We start from the raw sequence: 9,086 nt of genomic DNA, 5'->3' as shown, positions 1-9,086 counted from the left end.
GCTGGAGCACCCTTAAGGAGGGGGAACTAATATCGTGACAGAGAGAGAGAAATGAGTAAAATAAGAAGTGTCTAAAGACCCCTGTGTTTAACAAGCAGCCTCTTTTAAATTGCAGCCAAGTCACCAGTTGATACTAATAGTTCTGAATTGTCAACTGACTTTGACCTGTACAAAGGTTTTCGTGAACTACATTTATCAACAGACCTTTTTGTAGTTGCAGTATTTGTTTTTGAACATATTGTACCTGATTTTTTAAAACAGAATTTGTACTAAAGGAAACCTCACAAATAATATCCTGTACATATGTAACTGTTATAGACATATGAAAAAACGTATATACAGTATGCTATATATAGCATATATTGAAGATTATATTTCCATTAATTTAGTTTGATTGATTATTGTCTAGCAGACCACTGTGAGAATGTAAATGGCTGAATTGAGTTATACTGGGTACTTTAGCCAAGGCAGAACAAAGCATTGAGAGGAATCATGGGGTTTTCATTCAAGCTTAGGAATATCACCTTCAAACAACCTTTGTGAATTGCGTTGTATGTTTCTCTGCAAATTGGACGTTTCAGCATGTCACATAAAGACACATTGAAATATCTGGAGCTAAGTGTCTGAGTCACTGCCTCTTTACATTGTACATTTTTTTTTCAGCTAAAAGTCATACATTGCATTTTAATGCAAGGAAGAAAGGATGCATCTCTTCCTGAATTTCATTTATCTACAGTATGCGGAATTCCTTGATTCAATTTAGTATCTGTGGAGAAGCAACAGCAGTTAATTTTCAAAAGAAATAAAGGACACCTCAAGGGCCTACATATAGTAAATGTTTTAGTGTGATGATGGGTTTTGGAGCCACAAGTTGATGATTAATTACTTTTTCATGCTGCAGATGAGTTAATTTGTCAAGGTAGTTCTGTAATATATTTCAGCTGTTCCTGTCTGTAAAGAGATCCTTGTCTTTTACTTCTAGTCTTCAGACACATTTAAGGTCCCACTGGGAACGTATTATTGGTATCAACAGGAGCAGGAATACGAGCACTTATAATACAGCACCCAATCCATTAATTGAGTGTGAATCTGGGAACAGCTGAAGATCACAGCAGGAATCCTGCATGCTTAGTGTACCTTTGTTTTTGTCACATTTATTATGCATCGCCCAGGGAGGACTGCATGCTGCAATGTCTAGCAGTTATTCTGAGCACAGAGGATGCAACAAGCTGTATTGTTGCATGTGTAACTTCATCTTCATTTAAGTTCTAAAACTAACCTTGTCATTTTAACTTCCTAAATGTATTATGTAAGTCCTGCACAGTATCTTCACTTTTTGAGCCATATACTGTAGGAAAAGTAACAGGCCATGTTGTCTTGTTTCCTTTCCACTTGTTGTACAACCTGACATCTGCAGTGATCACAGCAGCCTCTCGGGCAGGTACAGAAACATAATAGAGAGGCGTGTCATTCAGCAGCAGAGGATATTAAAGGACAATGCATTGCCACTTGTGCAAAGGAGGGGATCTATTTCCACAATGCATGTAATGAATGCCCAGGAAAAAAGGATGCTGTAGATACTGTCTTCATTTCAGACTGGGGAAAATGGAAATTATGTAATGAATTATTAAGCAAGAGTTTTTCTTTCATGAAAATACCAAAATGCGTGTACTTTCTTTGGTGAGTGTCATTAAATAAGTGTAACAAGGATAAGAGGTTCTGTTGGCACAAGATTCATGGCTAATGAGATCAATTAAAGTTTTCTTACTGAAATAGTAATTCCCATCCGATGTGGTAAGTTTGAGGTAACTGTAAATGGGCTTTCAATAATTCTTGCTGTACAGTGCCTGTATTTTTGCATTCTGAGTTACTTAACAAGTTCTGTATTTTTATTATAGGACTGACAGTATTATCTAGTTGGAAAAAAGCTTGTACTGTAGTTTGCACTTTTTTTACCCTGCTATAGACAAAGCTGTACAACCTTTTGCTCAATGTAATCCAAGGGATCTGCTTATACTCCAAACCTAGCCAAAACTGTTGTATGATTTAAAGACTGTACCTTATTCTACCTGAAAAAGAAGATGCTAATCATTATGTTTTCCAAATATGGTTACAAATCCAGCTCCTGCTGTGCAACTTGAAATGCATACTGTATAAACATCACATTTGACCTTATTCAGATGAGAGTCTTGAGAGAGCTGAGTTGTAATTGCTACAGATTGGGGTGAAAGCCTGTCTTTTTGACTCACTCAGCATACTGAAGAAATAAAGTAGTGTTTCGCTCCCTTTAGTGTTCAGAGGTTAATTCTCAATAATACATTATAATATTTTGCCATTTGTTTGTTTTATTTTTGCAGCCGTGATGTGTGGGGTTTCCAAATATTGCAAAAGCATACTATAACTACAATATTTATACAATATTAACTACAATATCTCGGAACAGCATTATTGCGTACAAAAAGTCTTTCCATATTATAATTTTGACTTACTGTATACTTCAACTTCGAGGTCACCTTCTTTGATTGAAATTGTTGCAATATAACTGGGATTTTGACAGCTACAACTAAGTTTAAAAACACAGAACACAGTTTTAAAACTGTTATTATGCTTATATAAACATTCTGTGAGAAGATGTAACTACTATTAGATCGTTCATTTGAAGATCACAACTGTTATATGGTAGGGAGAGTTGGGTTATAACTATTTGCATGAATTCTTTTCCCCATGACATCTCTGCAGAGGCGTCAAAAATGTCTCTAGAAACACAAGAGAAAATTAAAATTGTACAGACGGCTTCATTACTTTTTTTCAAGCAGAACACGTTATGGGCAATTAAGCATGCTGCCAGTTGGGAGGATTCATATTCTACAGCCCAAAATAAAAGTAAAGTGGATTGAATCACAAATATGTTTCATTTATATAATTATTTATACTCTATAGATTATATATATTTTCCAAAAAATGTTACACCCACACTTTAAATGTATCCCTTAGAAACAGTGTATAGCATGTGATTCATGCAATTGCTCTGCAAACAGGCTGAGCAATGACCTGTGAAGTTATTGCCTTCTAGGCTTTGAAAATGAAATGTTCTGTTGTTCTACCAGTGCATCTAAAAAATCGGTGGCTAAAAGAAAGGAAAGCAATGATTTTTTCAGATAAGTCTTAATGAATTATTTACTGATCACTGTAACATTAATTTGGGATAGATTATAAGGCAGTAAAACTTCAGTTAAATTCAGATCAGTTTTATGAGTTTATATCAGTTTTTATTCATTTTGTAATTGTATGTTTCCAAAAAAGTTTTTCATTTGGCTTTTTGTTTACATCAAACCAAATGCTATATCAAATAAGCTATTTTTCCATGTATTTAAAATAAATAAACATACCCAACAGTAACAATATCCTCATTTTAAAAAACTCTCTGTGGACAAAGTATTCATAGCTTTACTATTTATCATACTTTATTTTTTTATACAAATCAGTTTTTTTAAACACAAGAAATATGCACTAATTACAGTATGATCCATAAAAGTCACATGTATCACTTGCACACAGGAACAATCCCTTCATCTGTGCACTATCCTACATGGTGCTTCAAAACAGGACAAGCCAGCTCATATGTGAGGGACTGCAGACTAGAGGACTACTAATCAATACATCCAGAATGGAAAAAAAAAATCTCAGCCAACAAAATGCCAATAATGTTAACTCTATTAATCGGTGTCTGTTGCACGTACTATACACTGTAGACAGAGGTGAACCAGCTAATACCAGCTCTTTTGGCAGCAGTACTCTGGAAAGAGACAGTGGCACAAAACCTCAGTCTCATGGATACCCAAAGGTATCCCTCAAGGTCCCCTGTACCATCTGGCAGGTGTCAGTGACTGTTTGCCTGTTAGCCTGAAATTATTGTACACTAGGTGTTGTATGTCAGAGAGATCCTTCTTTCCCTCTGTCTTTTGGCACTAGCTTCCACAAAATACTGAACTCCATTTCAACATGTATTGCTGTCTGCACATTTTATTTGGTGACTTGTCTGTATATTTCTCTCTTCTGGTTTGTCTTCTTTTCTTGTTCCCTCCCTATTTCTACTCCTATTTTATCTATACAGTATATTATCATTTTAACATGTACATCTGGTTAAGCCTTGATTTCCGCTAGTCAAATAGTTTAGTCAGCACAACAATTCCAGATGGTTTGCAGAGAACCTCTACTCTCTTGTGCTGAATTGAGTCACCTCTCCAAATATGAGCCAGCACTGGGCAGTGTGGTAAGGGCTCCAGGGGGGTGTTAATTCATGTTGGCAGAAACCTTTTTTAGCACAGCGTGTGCTTGCTTTTTATTGTACAACTCTATAGGCCCATTCCAGATCTGGCTAGTTGGAATAAAGAGAAATAGGGCCCATGATGACAATTAACTTGTCTCTTTAGTGTTTTCTTTAAAGAGGGAAAATGTAAGGACTACCTGCAATTAAAAACGAAGATATGTATTGGTCTGTCATACCGTAGATTTCTTGATCAGGGTATTGGCCAGTGAACAAGAACAACACATGTTTACAGTTGTTTACAGTACATCTTGACTGGATGTGACTGTACTGTAAGTCACTTTGAATAAAAGGACCTGCCAAAAGAACAAAAGGAAATGTGTATTTTTCCAAGAGTAACTATTTTCATTTTCTAGATATGGCTGATGGAAAAGGTAAAACTATAAAAGCAGAACTTAAATATTATGTTGGCGTCAGCAGTAAGTACAAAATTAATACTAACCTTTTTTATACAAACATAAGGGGAAGCTGGGTTACTTCCGGAACGTGTAAATGCATAAAGGACCAAAGTTAAATATCACTTGCAAAGTTATGAATCTCAAGAAATCGATCGTCCATCACAGCAGTGAAACGGTAATGCCAGTGAGAACCACAAAAGGATTGAATTGAAAATACCGCACATGTAAGTAATGTTTGTAATGAACATAAGAAGCATTCAAGTAGAACAATTTCAATCTGTGCAAACGATAATCCATAACAAGTGTTTGAAAAGGTTACGAAATCTCCATGAAGAAGATAATGTCTTTGCAGAAAGGAACATTTCCATACATTGTTACACTGCATATTTTACAGAATTCACATAACACTATCCGTCTTGCTACATTCTTAGCTAGATGAACATTTATCTAAGATCTCACTTTACATACAGTATAGTACCCAAAAATATCTTCACCTCCATTTACTACATAAAAGATAGAAATGCATTACATATGTAATGTACTGAATGTATTGAATGGATTTACACTCTATATGGTGCCATATAGAACAAAATATCATGGTAGTCTGTTTTAAATATACATTAGATCAAATGTGATACATGCCAGCTCAGCTGGAAGTAGCTTAAAATATAAATATATTATTCATTTATTTTACATTTTTACTTTACTATTCCTGTGCTTGGTTTCAGGGAAAGAAAAGAGGTTACTTAAAGCAAAATGTACCTCTCCTAAGATGTTGTTTGACATTGTATTTCTTCCTTATTGATTAAATCACTTTCACTGAACCCTTGAATACCACAACATACAACAATTTGTAGTAAACACAGTAATGTGTGCTACTTTTAAGATCTCATTTGACCTAAAAATTGAATAGGTTAAATGTTATTGTATTATGCTATAGTACTAGCCCTACATTATGGACAAGCATGCCAACTTTCAGTTTGCTTTGGGTAGTCTCTTTATGAACCACTGCTAAATCTGAAGCAAAAAGTTAATTGATGCTGTTCCCCGGCTTTAGATTCTTTAGCTTAATACATGATTAACACTGCGGTCTGCACATTAAAGATAGCTTCCAGGGCGGCCATTTGAATATCATACCTAATAGAATGAGATCAAACAGTGACCCGATGCTAACAATGAAAGACTTGCCTGCAGTAGCTGACAGATTTGGAAAGCCAGCCCCCTTAGGTTCTAAGCCCCCTTCTTTCTCCAAGTAACTTTCATTCTCCAAGACCATACTCTGTGAATCCTGCTCTTTTGCTCTTATCTGTGATATAAAGCTTCAAGGCACAGCAGCTTGTCCTGCAGCACACTCACAAGTCATTAGTATTAATGAGAATTTGTTCTCAATGAAGTCTCTTTAAATACCTTATCATCTTCATCATCATCAGTAGTAGTAGTAATCCACATCATCTCCTTTTTTCAGGTTTTAGAGTAAGGGTTAAATACCATTAAAAAGAATGCTGGTAATGCACAAGGTGACTTTCTGGATTTGTTGATTTGTCAGTGCATTTTAGCCAGTTAGGTTCTCATGCTTTATTGAGCTTTAGGTTGTTGTTAATTTCATAGCCACTGATAATTTATAGAGAACGTTGAAAATCTTTTTGGTTTTCAACTGTAGAATAGCATTCTAATTTTTTTAAAATGATTTCAGTCACTGAATAAGTATTTTTATGCAGAATGATTATGACTAATAGAAAAATAACTTTGTTTCTACATTCACCCTCAATAATATATTGCAAGATATAAGAAGTTCCCACTGTAAAAAAAATATCAGCAGTTCAATTGATAATTCATGATCATTTCCCTATGGTCACATAACTTTCCCTTAAAATGATCTAACTAAGCAGATTGCAACTTGCATCAAGCTTAACCAGCTTGGCAGGCTGATATATGACATTTATGTGCCATATTAGATTATGTCACCATGCACTACTGAATATCGGGGAGCATGATTTAAATATATATTTTTTAAATAAAGTGTGATCCAACAAAATATTGCAATACATGGAAACATAAAACAGCAGTAAATTAAAGAAAATAACTTTTAATAATTTACAATATAATTCAGCTGAAATTTTCAGCATTTGTCCTGTCCCCTGAGTCCAAAGTGCATTTTTCATACAAGGAAGCATTTTGTAAAGCTGACTCCACTAATGTCATTCAAAATAAGCTGACATACAAGACTTACACACTACTTATTTTTGTCTAAGTCATTAAAAAAAGCTTTTAAAAGGTTTTTTGCTTAGTTTGCTTTTCCTCATTGCCCCTTTTGTAAGAGAACTATGATGATAAATAAACACTAGAAAATACGTACAGTACCATTTTGACAGATTGTCCCATGGAGGGACTGTCAAAACCTCGTGTCAGCCACTAGAGGCCGCCAAACATGATTGTTATGGTTGGAAATACAGTAGTCTCACCTGTAATAACTGATATAAGTGGTGGGCGTATAGTGTTTATGGTGGCTAGGTTGAGAAACGAGTATTTGGGGAATGATGTGAAACTTTTTAAAGAGTGTAGTTTTGTAATAAGCATAAAAAGTCTGTTTTATTTTAAACCCAATTAAACAAATGGAACCTCTATTTTGAAGATGCAGAAGTAGTGGAACAATTGTCTTTCAATCGGCCAACATACTGTAACTTGATGCTCAGTGGTTTATTGTTGAATTATTAAGCATTATGATAAGAGCTGTGATCAAGCAGTCTCACTTTGATTTCTGCTTCTGGTGCCTGTGCTTGACAGCCAAAATGAAATAAAGAGAACTTTCTATCAAAGAATAGCAGCAATTTATAAATCAAATGAAAGAAGAAAATCAGAACTCTAGCATAGAAATTGTGCTATCAAAGGTAACAAAATCCACCATTTGCAGACACATGAGACAGCAGAATTACAAAGGATACCCTGAAATACGTAAACCTCTTGTCAGCGTCAATAGCAGAAAAGCCAGATCTTTGGAACTAAGTTTTTATGGACAGATGAGACCCCAATGAGCCTTTATCAATATGATGAAAAGGTTAAAGTGTGCAGTTAGAAAGGAACTGCAGATTATCCAAAGTACAACATCTCATCTATGAAGCACAGTAGAGGTAATATCATGGCCTGGGCAGGGCATGCTTGGCTACTTCTGACACTGGCTGAGTTGTCTTTATTGATGATATACCAACTGATGGCAGCAGAAGAATGAATTCTAAAGTTTAGAGAATTCATTACAGTCAATCACTAAGTTTATCATTTTGTATCTAAGATACAGTGTAATGATTGATACATGCCTAGTCCACCATTTCCCAATTTCCCATTTCTTAACACCTAACCGAAATACAGAGTTGGTGAATCTTAGACTTTCACATCTCTGAGATCAGATGTAGAAGGTCTTTTAAAACCAGCTGGCATGGCATGATCTTGGACATGCACTGACCCTCCAGAATATTTTTTGCAAGGCAGAACACTGATGTTCATTCATTGAATCTGGAACAGAAACAGGAGTTTGGGAATCATCTGCAGAGGACTTTGCGCTTGCTGATAATGCCTAACAGCTGGCCAAAAATAAGGGATGCTGCAATGTTACAAGCCAAGATTTTCCAATCTGCTCTGTTGTATGTCAACCTCATAATGCTTGACATACAGTACACAGCCTACCACTTGTGTTTCAGCTGGTGAGTATTATTTTAATATTTAGGATGCCAAGAAGCAACTTCAACATGTTGAATTACCTGCACATACATTACAATCAACAATACAAGGTGAACCTAGTAATTCCTCAATTAACTAGAAGGCTTCTGTTGATTGGTTGAGGGCTGTTTTTGGCTCGGGTGTGGGCCCTGTCAATTACATGGGTGGGGTATCCTCTGTTGATGAAAAAAGAGTGCATTTTGAGTGCTTCGTTCTGGAAATCGACATCATCACTGCTGAGTAATCGTACCCGAAGAAACTGTGAAAAAGGGAGAGAGTTTTTAGTGTGCTTGGGGTGAAATGAGTTGTACAGATAGCTGTGTGAATCTGTGAGTAGAGAGTCGGGAATGGTTGATGGATAGGTTTATGTCTAGAAACGGAAGAGTAGTGGAGGATATGTTAACTGTATATTTGAGGGACGGGCGGAAGTTGGTGAAATGATGCAGAAAGTGCTCGGTCTGGTCATTAGAGCATGTGGCTGCACTGAGACAGTCATCAATGTATCACTTGTAGAGGTCCAGGACAAATCCCATGTAGGAAGCGAAGAGGCGTTCTTCTACCCAGCCGACAATAATATTGGTATAGCTGGGTCCCATTCTGGTGCCCATGGTGACTCCACTAACTTGCTGGTAAAAAAGGTAATTGAAAGA

The sequence above is a fragment of the Lepisosteus oculatus genome, chromosome 4 (assembly GCF_040954835.1).
Source record: "Lepisosteus oculatus isolate fLepOcu1 chromosome 4, fLepOcu1.hap2, whole genome shotgun sequence".
Taxonomy (NCBI): Eukaryota; Metazoa; Chordata; class Actinopteri; order Semionotiformes; family Lepisosteidae; genus Lepisosteus; species Lepisosteus oculatus.
Note: the sequence above shows the minus strand (reverse complement) of the source record.